Source organism: Orycteropus afer, unplaced genomic scaffold, assembly GCF_000298275.1.
Source record: "Orycteropus afer afer isolate SDZICR_OR568_19922 unplaced genomic scaffold, OryAfe1.0 scaffold00967, whole genome shotgun sequence".
NCBI lineage: Eukaryota > Metazoa > Chordata > Mammalia > Tubulidentata > Orycteropodidae > Orycteropus > Orycteropus afer.
In genome coordinates this window covers 217391-226888 of record NW_006922554.1, presented here as the reverse complement: position 1 = coordinate 226888, position 9498 = coordinate 217391, and positions in this window count along the sequence as shown.

Here is a 9498-nt window from a genome sequence, read left to right as displayed (position 1 = left end):
TGGTGTTCAATGCATCAAATCTATTCTTTAGATGGTCTCTAAATTCAGGAGGGATATATTCAAGATCGTATTTTGGCTCTCTTGGACTTATTTTAATTGACTTCATCTTCAAGTTGAACTTGCATATGAGCAGTTGATGCATATGAGATGATTGAAAATACCATGGCTTTGGTTGTTGTTATATGCTGTCGAATCGGCCCCGACTCATAGCGACCCCTCCTTGGGTTTCCGAGGCAGTATCATTACGGAAGTAGGTCACCCGATCTTCCTTCCGAGGCTTGGGTTAGGCGCACCTAAATCTTCAAAGTGACATCTTTGCTGTTTTTGCAGTACATTTGCCAGTGCAATTCAACGTCTGATTTCTTGAATTTCTTTTTTTTTTTTCCTTTTCACAACTTGCCATTTTATTTCGATCATCACTGTTGGTGTACCCTGTTGCTGTAAGACTCATTTGCTACCCACTTGCTAACTTCTTGGCCTTTGCACCTCTGGAGATTTGGCAGAAAGCTTTGAAGTCTCTGGCCTTGCTGTGAAGTTACTGAGAGCTCTGGTCATCACTTGATGTGGTGGACCTCTTGAGGGTCTCTTGGCCTTCACATGGCTCATTTTTATTCAATTTCTTATTGATCCTGTGATTATGGCCAAATAGTGTTGGCCCTTTAGTTTTCTTAGACATTCTTGGGCAGGCAGAATATTTAGGAGGGGCTCTTTTTTTCACATTTCATTGAAGGGGTCTTTTGGCCCCTTCAGTTGTCTTCAGCACCCTGACACTGGCCCTGGATTGACAGGGGGGCTTTCTCTTCCTTCCTTTGGTGCTTGATGTTGATTGTTCAGTATCTGTGGTAGACGCTTGTGGTTTCTTGGTTGTCTTCGCCATGTTGAAGCCTTTTAGCTGTCTGTCTGATTTCTTCTTGACAGCTGCTTCCATGGATGTTGATTGTGGATCCAAGTAAAATAAAATCCCTGACAACTTCAATCTTTTCTCCATTTATTGGTCCAATTGTGAGGATTTTTGTTTTCTTTATGTTGAAGTGTCATCTATACTGAAGACTATAGTCATTAATCTCATCAGTAAGGGCTTCAAATCATCCCCACTTTCAGCAAGTAAGGTTGTGTCATTTGCATATCACAAGTTGTTAATGAGTCTTCCTCCAATTTTGATACCACATTCTTCTTTATATAGCCCAACTTCTCAGATTATTTGCTCAGCATATAGGTTGATGGCACACGCTTCCTGATTTTAAACCATGAAGTATCCCCTTGTTCCATTCAAATGGCAGCCTCCTAGTCTATGTACAGGTTCCTCACAAAAACAATTATGTGTTCTGGAATTCCCATTCTTCCCAAAAGTATCCATAATTTGTTATGATTCACACAATTGAATGCCTTTGCATCATCAATAAAATAAAGGAAAATATCTTTCTGGTATTTTTTTTGCTTTCAGCCAAGATCCATCTGACATCATCAATGATATCCCTCATTCGATATCCTCTTCTGAATCCAGCTTGAATTTCTGTAAGTTCCCTGTCAATATATTGCTGCAACTATTTTTGAATTATCTTCAGCAAAATTTTACTTGCCTGTGATATTAATTATATTGTTAGATAATTTCCACTTTCTGTTTGATCATCTTTCTTTGGAATGAGCACAAATATGGATCTCTTCTAGTTGGTTGGCCAGTTAGCTGTCTTCCAAATTTCTTGGCATAAACAAGGAATTGCCTCCAGAGCTGCATCCATTTGTTGAAACATCTCAATGGGTATTCTGTCAATTCCTGTAGCCTTGTTTTTTTGCCAATTACTTCAATGCAACTTGAAATTCTTCCTTTAATACCACTGATTATTGATCATATTCTACTTTCTGAAATAGCTGAATATCTACCAATTCTTTTTGGTACAGTGATTTAACATGGGAAGGAAGAATTGGTAACACTGGGTGTTTAGAGCTATAACACCTGAACTGAAGAGCTGTGTGGTCAGGAGGAGTGGAGAAAATATGTCTGGGCCAGAGAGAATTGAAGAGAGGGGAGAGAGTGAAAGAAGAAAGAGGTTTAGGTAGAAAAGAGCTGGATCCTCCATGGTTGTCTGCCTCCTGGTTACAATGGCATTCTTACCTTGGTTTCTATGAGGAACCACTACATCATCATAAAACGCCTCTCATTTTACTGAAAATAGCTCACATTGGTTTCTCTTGCATAAACTCTTACTTTGTTGTCAGCTAACATCAGGTTGATTCCCTCTCATTGCAACAACACGTGACAGTGTAGAACAGCCTCATAATTTCCTTGGTTGTAATCTTAAAGGGAGAAGATCTCCAGGTCTTTCTCCTGTGGAGCCACTTTGAGAATTCAAATTGTCTCAGCAGCTAAATGCTTACCAATTGAGTTTAATTTTATTCCAATTACTTTTTTATGATAAATCTTTTGTTTATGAAATAAGGCAGGTTTAAAAACCAAACTGTTAGAGCTTGTTATTCCAAGTTTTCCATCTATTTCACCTACACCCCCATCTCCCAATATTCCCATATTCTTCCACTTCTCCTTCTGCTTAATAGATATCCAAAGAGCTGGAAGGGGCCTCACAGGTCATCTCAGTCTCCCTAAGACATATCAGTGAAGTTTAGGTACAGTTTTCTTCCTAACTGATGACAAGCCAACATTAATATCTTGCTAATTAAATTTCTCTCTTGATCTTCAGATCTGTGGTTACTATACTTAAGTCTATTCCTGTATCCATATGAAGTGTGTATACATATATAGGAGCTCTGGTAGTGTAGTGCCTAAAGGACTTGACTGCTAACCAGAAGGCTGGTGGTTCAAACCTACCAGCCACTCCCTGGAAGGAATATGGGACAATCTACTTCCATAGTGATAGTGCCTCAGAAACCCTAGGAGGGGTTGCTATGAGTCGGGTCTGACTGAACGGCATATAACAACAATATACATATATATCATCAATGACCTGACCTACAGCATGGTCTCCTAACCTAGTTTCTCAGGTTTTAGATTTTTCCAAATTAAATCAATCTTTCCCAATTTTGACAGATATCTTTGTAAACACAAATATGATCAAGCCACTCTACTACTTAAAAACATTTCATGATTCCCATTCACTTAAACATAATATAAAAATCTCTTATGCACCATTAATCATCTATTGTCTGGCTTTTTTCCAAATTTTGCAAATACATCCCTATACCCATATATACTCTAAGCTACTTGCTGCACCTGCCTTATTCTTCGATGTTGCTAGAACTTTTCTATTCTCTCTGCATGGAAGATGCTAACTTATTCTTAGGGTCCCACTTCAAAAGAAATATGTAAGGCCTTCTTGCTGGCTTTCTTGGTAAAGCAAATTAGTTATTCCTCCCCAAGCCCACTCCCCTGACATCAATTTTGGTCTTTTCTCTTTTTGCTATCTATTACATGACCTTTTACTTTCTTCATGTATGTCCTTCATGTCATCCCACAACTCATCTGATCTTCAGTCATTAATGTTCAATGAATCAAATCTACTCTTGAGATGGTCTCAAAATTCAGGTGGGGTATTCTCAAGGTTGTACTTTGTCTCTCATGGATTGTTTTAATTTTCTTTTGATTCAATTTGAACTTATATATGAGCAACTGATGGTCTGTTCCACAGTCAGGCCCTGGTTCTGAAACTTGCTCTTGAACATAAAGTAGTTATAGCAAAAGGAAGAAATGATGAAGTAAAATTGATGAACAGAAGATTTCAAATGGCAGCTCTAGAAGACAAAGTAAAGTATTATAATGAAATGACAAAAACCGGGAGTTAGAAAACCAAAAGGGAAAAACACACCTGGCATTTCTCAATTTGAAGGAACTGAAGAAAAAATTTAAACCTTGAGTTACATTATTGAAAGACACAGGAAACATCAAAAAAAAAAAAAAAAAAAAAGATGGAAGGAATACACAGTCACTGTACCAAAAAGAATTGGAGAATTGGTCAATGTTCATCCATTTCACAAGGTAGCATATGATCAAGAGCAAATGATATTGAAGGAAGAACCAAGCTGCACTGCAGGCAGCAAAAAAAACAAAAACAAAAACAAACAAACAAACAAAAAACAAGGGTACAAGAATTGATGGAATACAAATTAAGATGCTTGAACAAATGGATAAAATGTTGCAAAAGCTCACTCATTTATGCCAAGAAATTTGGAAGACTGCTATCTGGCCAACAGACTGGAAGAGATCCATATTTTTGCCTATTCCAAAGACAGGTGATCCAAAAAAATGTGGAATTTATTGAACAATATCATTAATAACATATGCAAGTAAAATTTTGATGAAGATATTTCAAAAAAAAGTCATAGCAGTACATCAACAGAGAACTGCCAGAAATTCAAGCCAGATTTTGAAGAGGACATGGAACAAGGGATGTCATTGCTGATGACAGATGGATCTTGGCTAAAAACAGAGTATGCCAGACAGATGTTTACCTGTTTTATTAACTACAAGAAAGCATTTGACTGTGTAACTGTGGAATGAAGGATATCATTGCAGATGTCAGATGGATCTTGGCTGAGAGCACAGAATACCAGAAAGATGTTTACTTGTGTTTTATTGACTATTCAAAAACATTTGACTATGTAGATAATAACAAATTATGGATAACGTTGCAATGCTCCTTGGAATTCCAGAGCACTTAATTGTGCTTATGAGGACCTTGTACATAGACAAAGAGGTTGTCATTCAAACAGAACAAGGGGATAGATACTACATGTTTTAAAATCAGGAAGGGTGCACATCAGAGTTGTATCCTTTCACCATGCTTATCCAATCTGTATGATGAGCAAATAAGCTAAGAAGTTGGACTATATGAAGAAGAATATGGCGTCAGAACTGGAGGAAGACTCATTAACAACCTGCGATATACAGATGACACAGCCTTGCTTGCTGAAAGTGAAGATGATGTGAAGCACTTGCTGATGAATATTAAAGACTATAGTCTGCAGTATGGATTACACTTCAACATAGAGAAAATGAAAATCTTCACATTTGGAACAATAAGCAGCATCACAATAAATTGAGAAAAGATTGAAATTGTCAAAGATTTCATTTTACTTGGATCCACAATCAACACCCATGGAAGCAGCAGTCAGGAAATCAGGCATCCTATTTCATTGGGCATATCTGCTGCAAAAGACCTCTTTAAAGTGTTGAAAAGCAAAGATGTCACTTTCAAGAATAAAGTTCACCTAACCAAAGCCATGGTATTTTCAATCATCTCATACACATGTGAAAGCTGGACAATGAATAAGGAAGACTCTTCAGTTGATATATTTGATTTGTGGTGTTGGTGAAAATTCCATGGACTGCCAGGAGAATGGAAAAATCTGTCCTGGAAGAAGTGCAGCCAGAATGCTCCTTGGAAGAAAGAATGGCCAGACTTCATTTTACCCACTTTGGTCATGTTATCAGAAGGGACCATTCCCTGAAGAAGGGTATCATTCTTGGTAAAGTGAAAGGTCAGCAGAAAAAGGGAAGGCCCTCAACTAATTGGATTGACTCAGAGGCTACAATGATGGGATCAAATATAGCAAGGATTTTTAGGATGGAGCACAATGAGGTAGTGTTTAGTTCTATTGTACATAAGGTTGCTATGAGTTGGAGCTGACTTGACAGAGCCTAAGAACAACAACAAAATATTAATATTATGGATAACATTATGAAGAATTGGAATTCCAGAACATTTATTTGTGCTTATGTACATAGAGCAAGAGGAAGTCATTGTAACAGAACAAAGGGATACTGCATGGTTTAAATTAGAAAAGGTGTGCATCAGTGTTGGATCCTTTCACCATATTTAATCAATGTGTATGCTGAGCACATAATCCAAGAAGCTGAACCATATGAAGAAGACTGGAATCAGGATTGAAGGAAGAACCATTAACAACCTGTGATGTACAGGTGAAAAAACATTGCTTATTGAAAGAGAAGAGGTCTTGAAATGCTTACTGATAAAGATCAAAGACTACAGTCTTCAGTATGAATTGCACCTCAACATAATGGAAACAAAAATATTTATGACTGGACCAGTAAGCAACATCCTGAACAGAGAAAAGATCGACATTTTCAAGAATTTCATTTTACTTAGATCCAAGTAGAAATCAAACATGTTACACAATTATGTTGTTCTACATCCTATTTTAGGAGCTCTGGTAGCATAGTGCCTAAGGAACTTGACTGCTAACCAGAAGGCTGGAGGTTCAAACCCACCAGTCACTCCTCAAAAGGAAGATGGGGCAATCTACTTCCGTAGTGATACTGCCTCAGAAACCCAAGGAAGGGCGCTATGAGTCTGACTCAATGATACATAACAACAAACAACAAACACATCCTATTTTGGTGAGTAGCAAAAGGGGTCTTAAGAGCTTGCAAGCAGTCATCTAAATGCAATGATTGGTCTCTCCTCATCCAGAACAAAGAAGAATGAAGAAAACCAAAGACACATAGAAATATTTAGTCCAAGGGACTAGTAGATCATGTGATGCTCAGCCTCTATGACTGTGAGACCAGAAGAAGTAGATGGTGCTTGGTTACCACTGTCAACCACTCGGAAAAGAATTGGTGCAGGAGATCCTGGATTGAGTGAGAGAAAAATGTGCAACAAAACTCAAAATCATTAAATAATAATAATAATAATAGACCAGGTTTACTGGTTTACTGGTCTGATAGAGCCTGGTGAGACCCCCAAGACTATGGCCCTAGTTACCCTTCAGGTTTGGAACTGAACTCACTCTTGTACTTCTAGCCAGACAATAGACAGGCATATGGGGTGAACATTTACATCAGGTCAGTCAATTGTGGGAAAACAGAAGGGCAGTGTTTGAAAATGGAGATAGTTTGGGGGTTGGGAGTGCATGGGAGGGAAAGAATTAGGGAAGAGGTAACTACAGGGAGGAAGTGGGATATAAAAAGAAAAAAAAAAAAAGAAATCAAATGACATATTGCATTTAGCTAATCTGCTCCAAAAGGCCTCTTTAAAGTGGTAAAAAAGCAAAGATATCACTCTGAGGACTCAGGTGCACCTGACCCAAGCCATGATATTGTCAATTGCTTCATATGCATACAACAGCTGAAAAATGAATAGGGAAGTTGGAAAAAGACTTGTTACATTTGAATTATGATGTTAGCATAGAATATGGAATATACAATGGATTGCCAACAAAATGAACAAATCACTCTCGGAAGAAGTACAGCCAGAATGTTTCTTAGAAGCAAGGATGGTGAGATCTTCTTATGTGCTTTGGACATATTGTCAGGAGAGAACACTCCCTGGAGAAGGACATCATATTTGGTAAAGTAAAGGGTCAGAGAAAAAGAGGAAGACCCTTAACCAGATGAATTGACACAGTGACTACAACAAAAGGTTCAAACATAGCAATAATTGTGAGGATAGCATAAGACCAGGTAATGTTTTTGTTCTGTTGTACATAGGGTCACTGTGTTAGGCTGGGTTCTCCAGAGAAGCAAAATCAATTAGTTTATATATACATATAGAGAAAGAGAAATTTATCTTAGGAAAATGGCTCACACACTTATAGAAGATGACAAGCCCCAAGTTCTTGGATCAAACGTCAAACTGGAAGCTTTTCCTGATTCACGTAGCTGCAGGGGCTGATGAGCTCAACCTTGGCAGGCAGTACACTGGCTGTTGACTCCAACAAATGATGAATTCAAGATCCCCAGGCTGAATGGTAGATTGTTTGCTCATGGAGAGTTGTAGGCAGTGCAACAAGATCCCCATCCACAGAAGAGTGTCTCTTTTCCCAGGATGTCCATAAATATACTTGAAGCAGGCCACACCCCTAGGGAAACTCCCTTCAATGGATTGGCCACTCAAAATATATACAACTGATCCCATCAAGGGAATAACCCACATCACAACTGCTTAAACCACACAGAATTGTGGTCCAGCCAAGTTGACACACAGCTCCAATTATCACAGTCCACCCCTTGTCAACTCAACAATTGTACACATCTTCTTAACCATATATAATCTCTAAATAAGGACAATTATAAAGTCATATTTGCACCTAACATGATACACTAACACACGTACAACTGAAACACATTTACCTTGTTTATATTTCACAGTTCATAACAGGAGGAAACAAAAATATTTGATGCACATATACAATGAAGAAACATAACAATCACAGACCTCGTTTCTGCAACTGGTCACGTGGTCATAGCTGATATTCAGAACTACTTTCTTCCACCACCAATTCCTTATTTCCTTTGCCCTCAGCAAGCACCTCAGCTGGTCATGGTTCTTTGCCTGGTGGGGTGACCCAAACCTTCAATTCTGAAGTGTTTGGGACATTAGTAGTCATATAAAAATTAGGTTGCTGTAATTTTCCATTGACTTTAATCACAAGGCATGGTAGTACTAAGAGACATCCTAAAAAATCTCCTGTATTCCAGACATATCCTTCTTTACCTCCATTATGTAATGTCAATCCAATTTCCCCTTCATAATCAGAATCTATCACACCAGATAGTACAGTAACACTCTTCTTTGTTTGTTAATCCAGAGGCATAAGGAAACCAAAATGGCTGGGTGGAATTCTTAACTTCCAGTTCAATGCAATTAGTATTGTTCTCCAGGTAAGAGTGTTCCTCCCTTTGGGAATAAGATCTCCAGACCCACAGAGCATAGGGTAGCAGGGACAGGAAGGAACATTTTTTTGAGTGGGTCACTAGTGGGAATAATGAATGGTACCACTCCTGTTTCCACCCCTTGGTTCCTGGACCCATGAATCCTGGCTATTGGAGAAACAGCACCATGTATTGGACCCTGGTTTAAAGCATATACAGCCTCCTGGAGAACATTGCCTCAACCCTTCAAGGTATTGCAACCTAGCTGGTGCCATAATTGTGGTTTTAATAGGCCATTCCACTATTCTATCAAGCCAGCTGCTTGTGGATGATGGGGAACATGGTAAGACCAGTGAATTCCATGAGCATAGACCTATTGCCACACTTCATTTTCTGTGAAGTGAGTCCCTTGATCCGAAGCAATGTTGTGTGGGATATCATGATGGTAGATAAGGCATTCTATAAGTCAATGGATGGTAGTTTTTGCAGAAGCATTGCATGCAGGGAAGGCAAATTCATATACAAAATAAGTATCTATTACAATAAGAAAAAAAAATGCTGTCCTTTCCATGATGGAAGTGGTCCACTGTAATCAACCTGCTCCCAGTTGCTGGCTGATCACCCCAAAGAATGTTTCCATATTGCGGACTAAGTGTTGGTCTCTGCTGGCAGATTGGGCACTCAGCAGTGGTAGCAGCCAAATCAGCCTTGGTAAGTGGAAGTCCATGTTGCTGAGCCCATGCATAGCCTCCATCCCTGCCACCATGGCCATTTTATTCATGAGCCCATTGAGCAATGACAGGAGTAGCTGGGGGAAAAAAAAGGATGGCTGGTTTCCACTGAATGTGTCATCTTATACACCTGATTGTTAA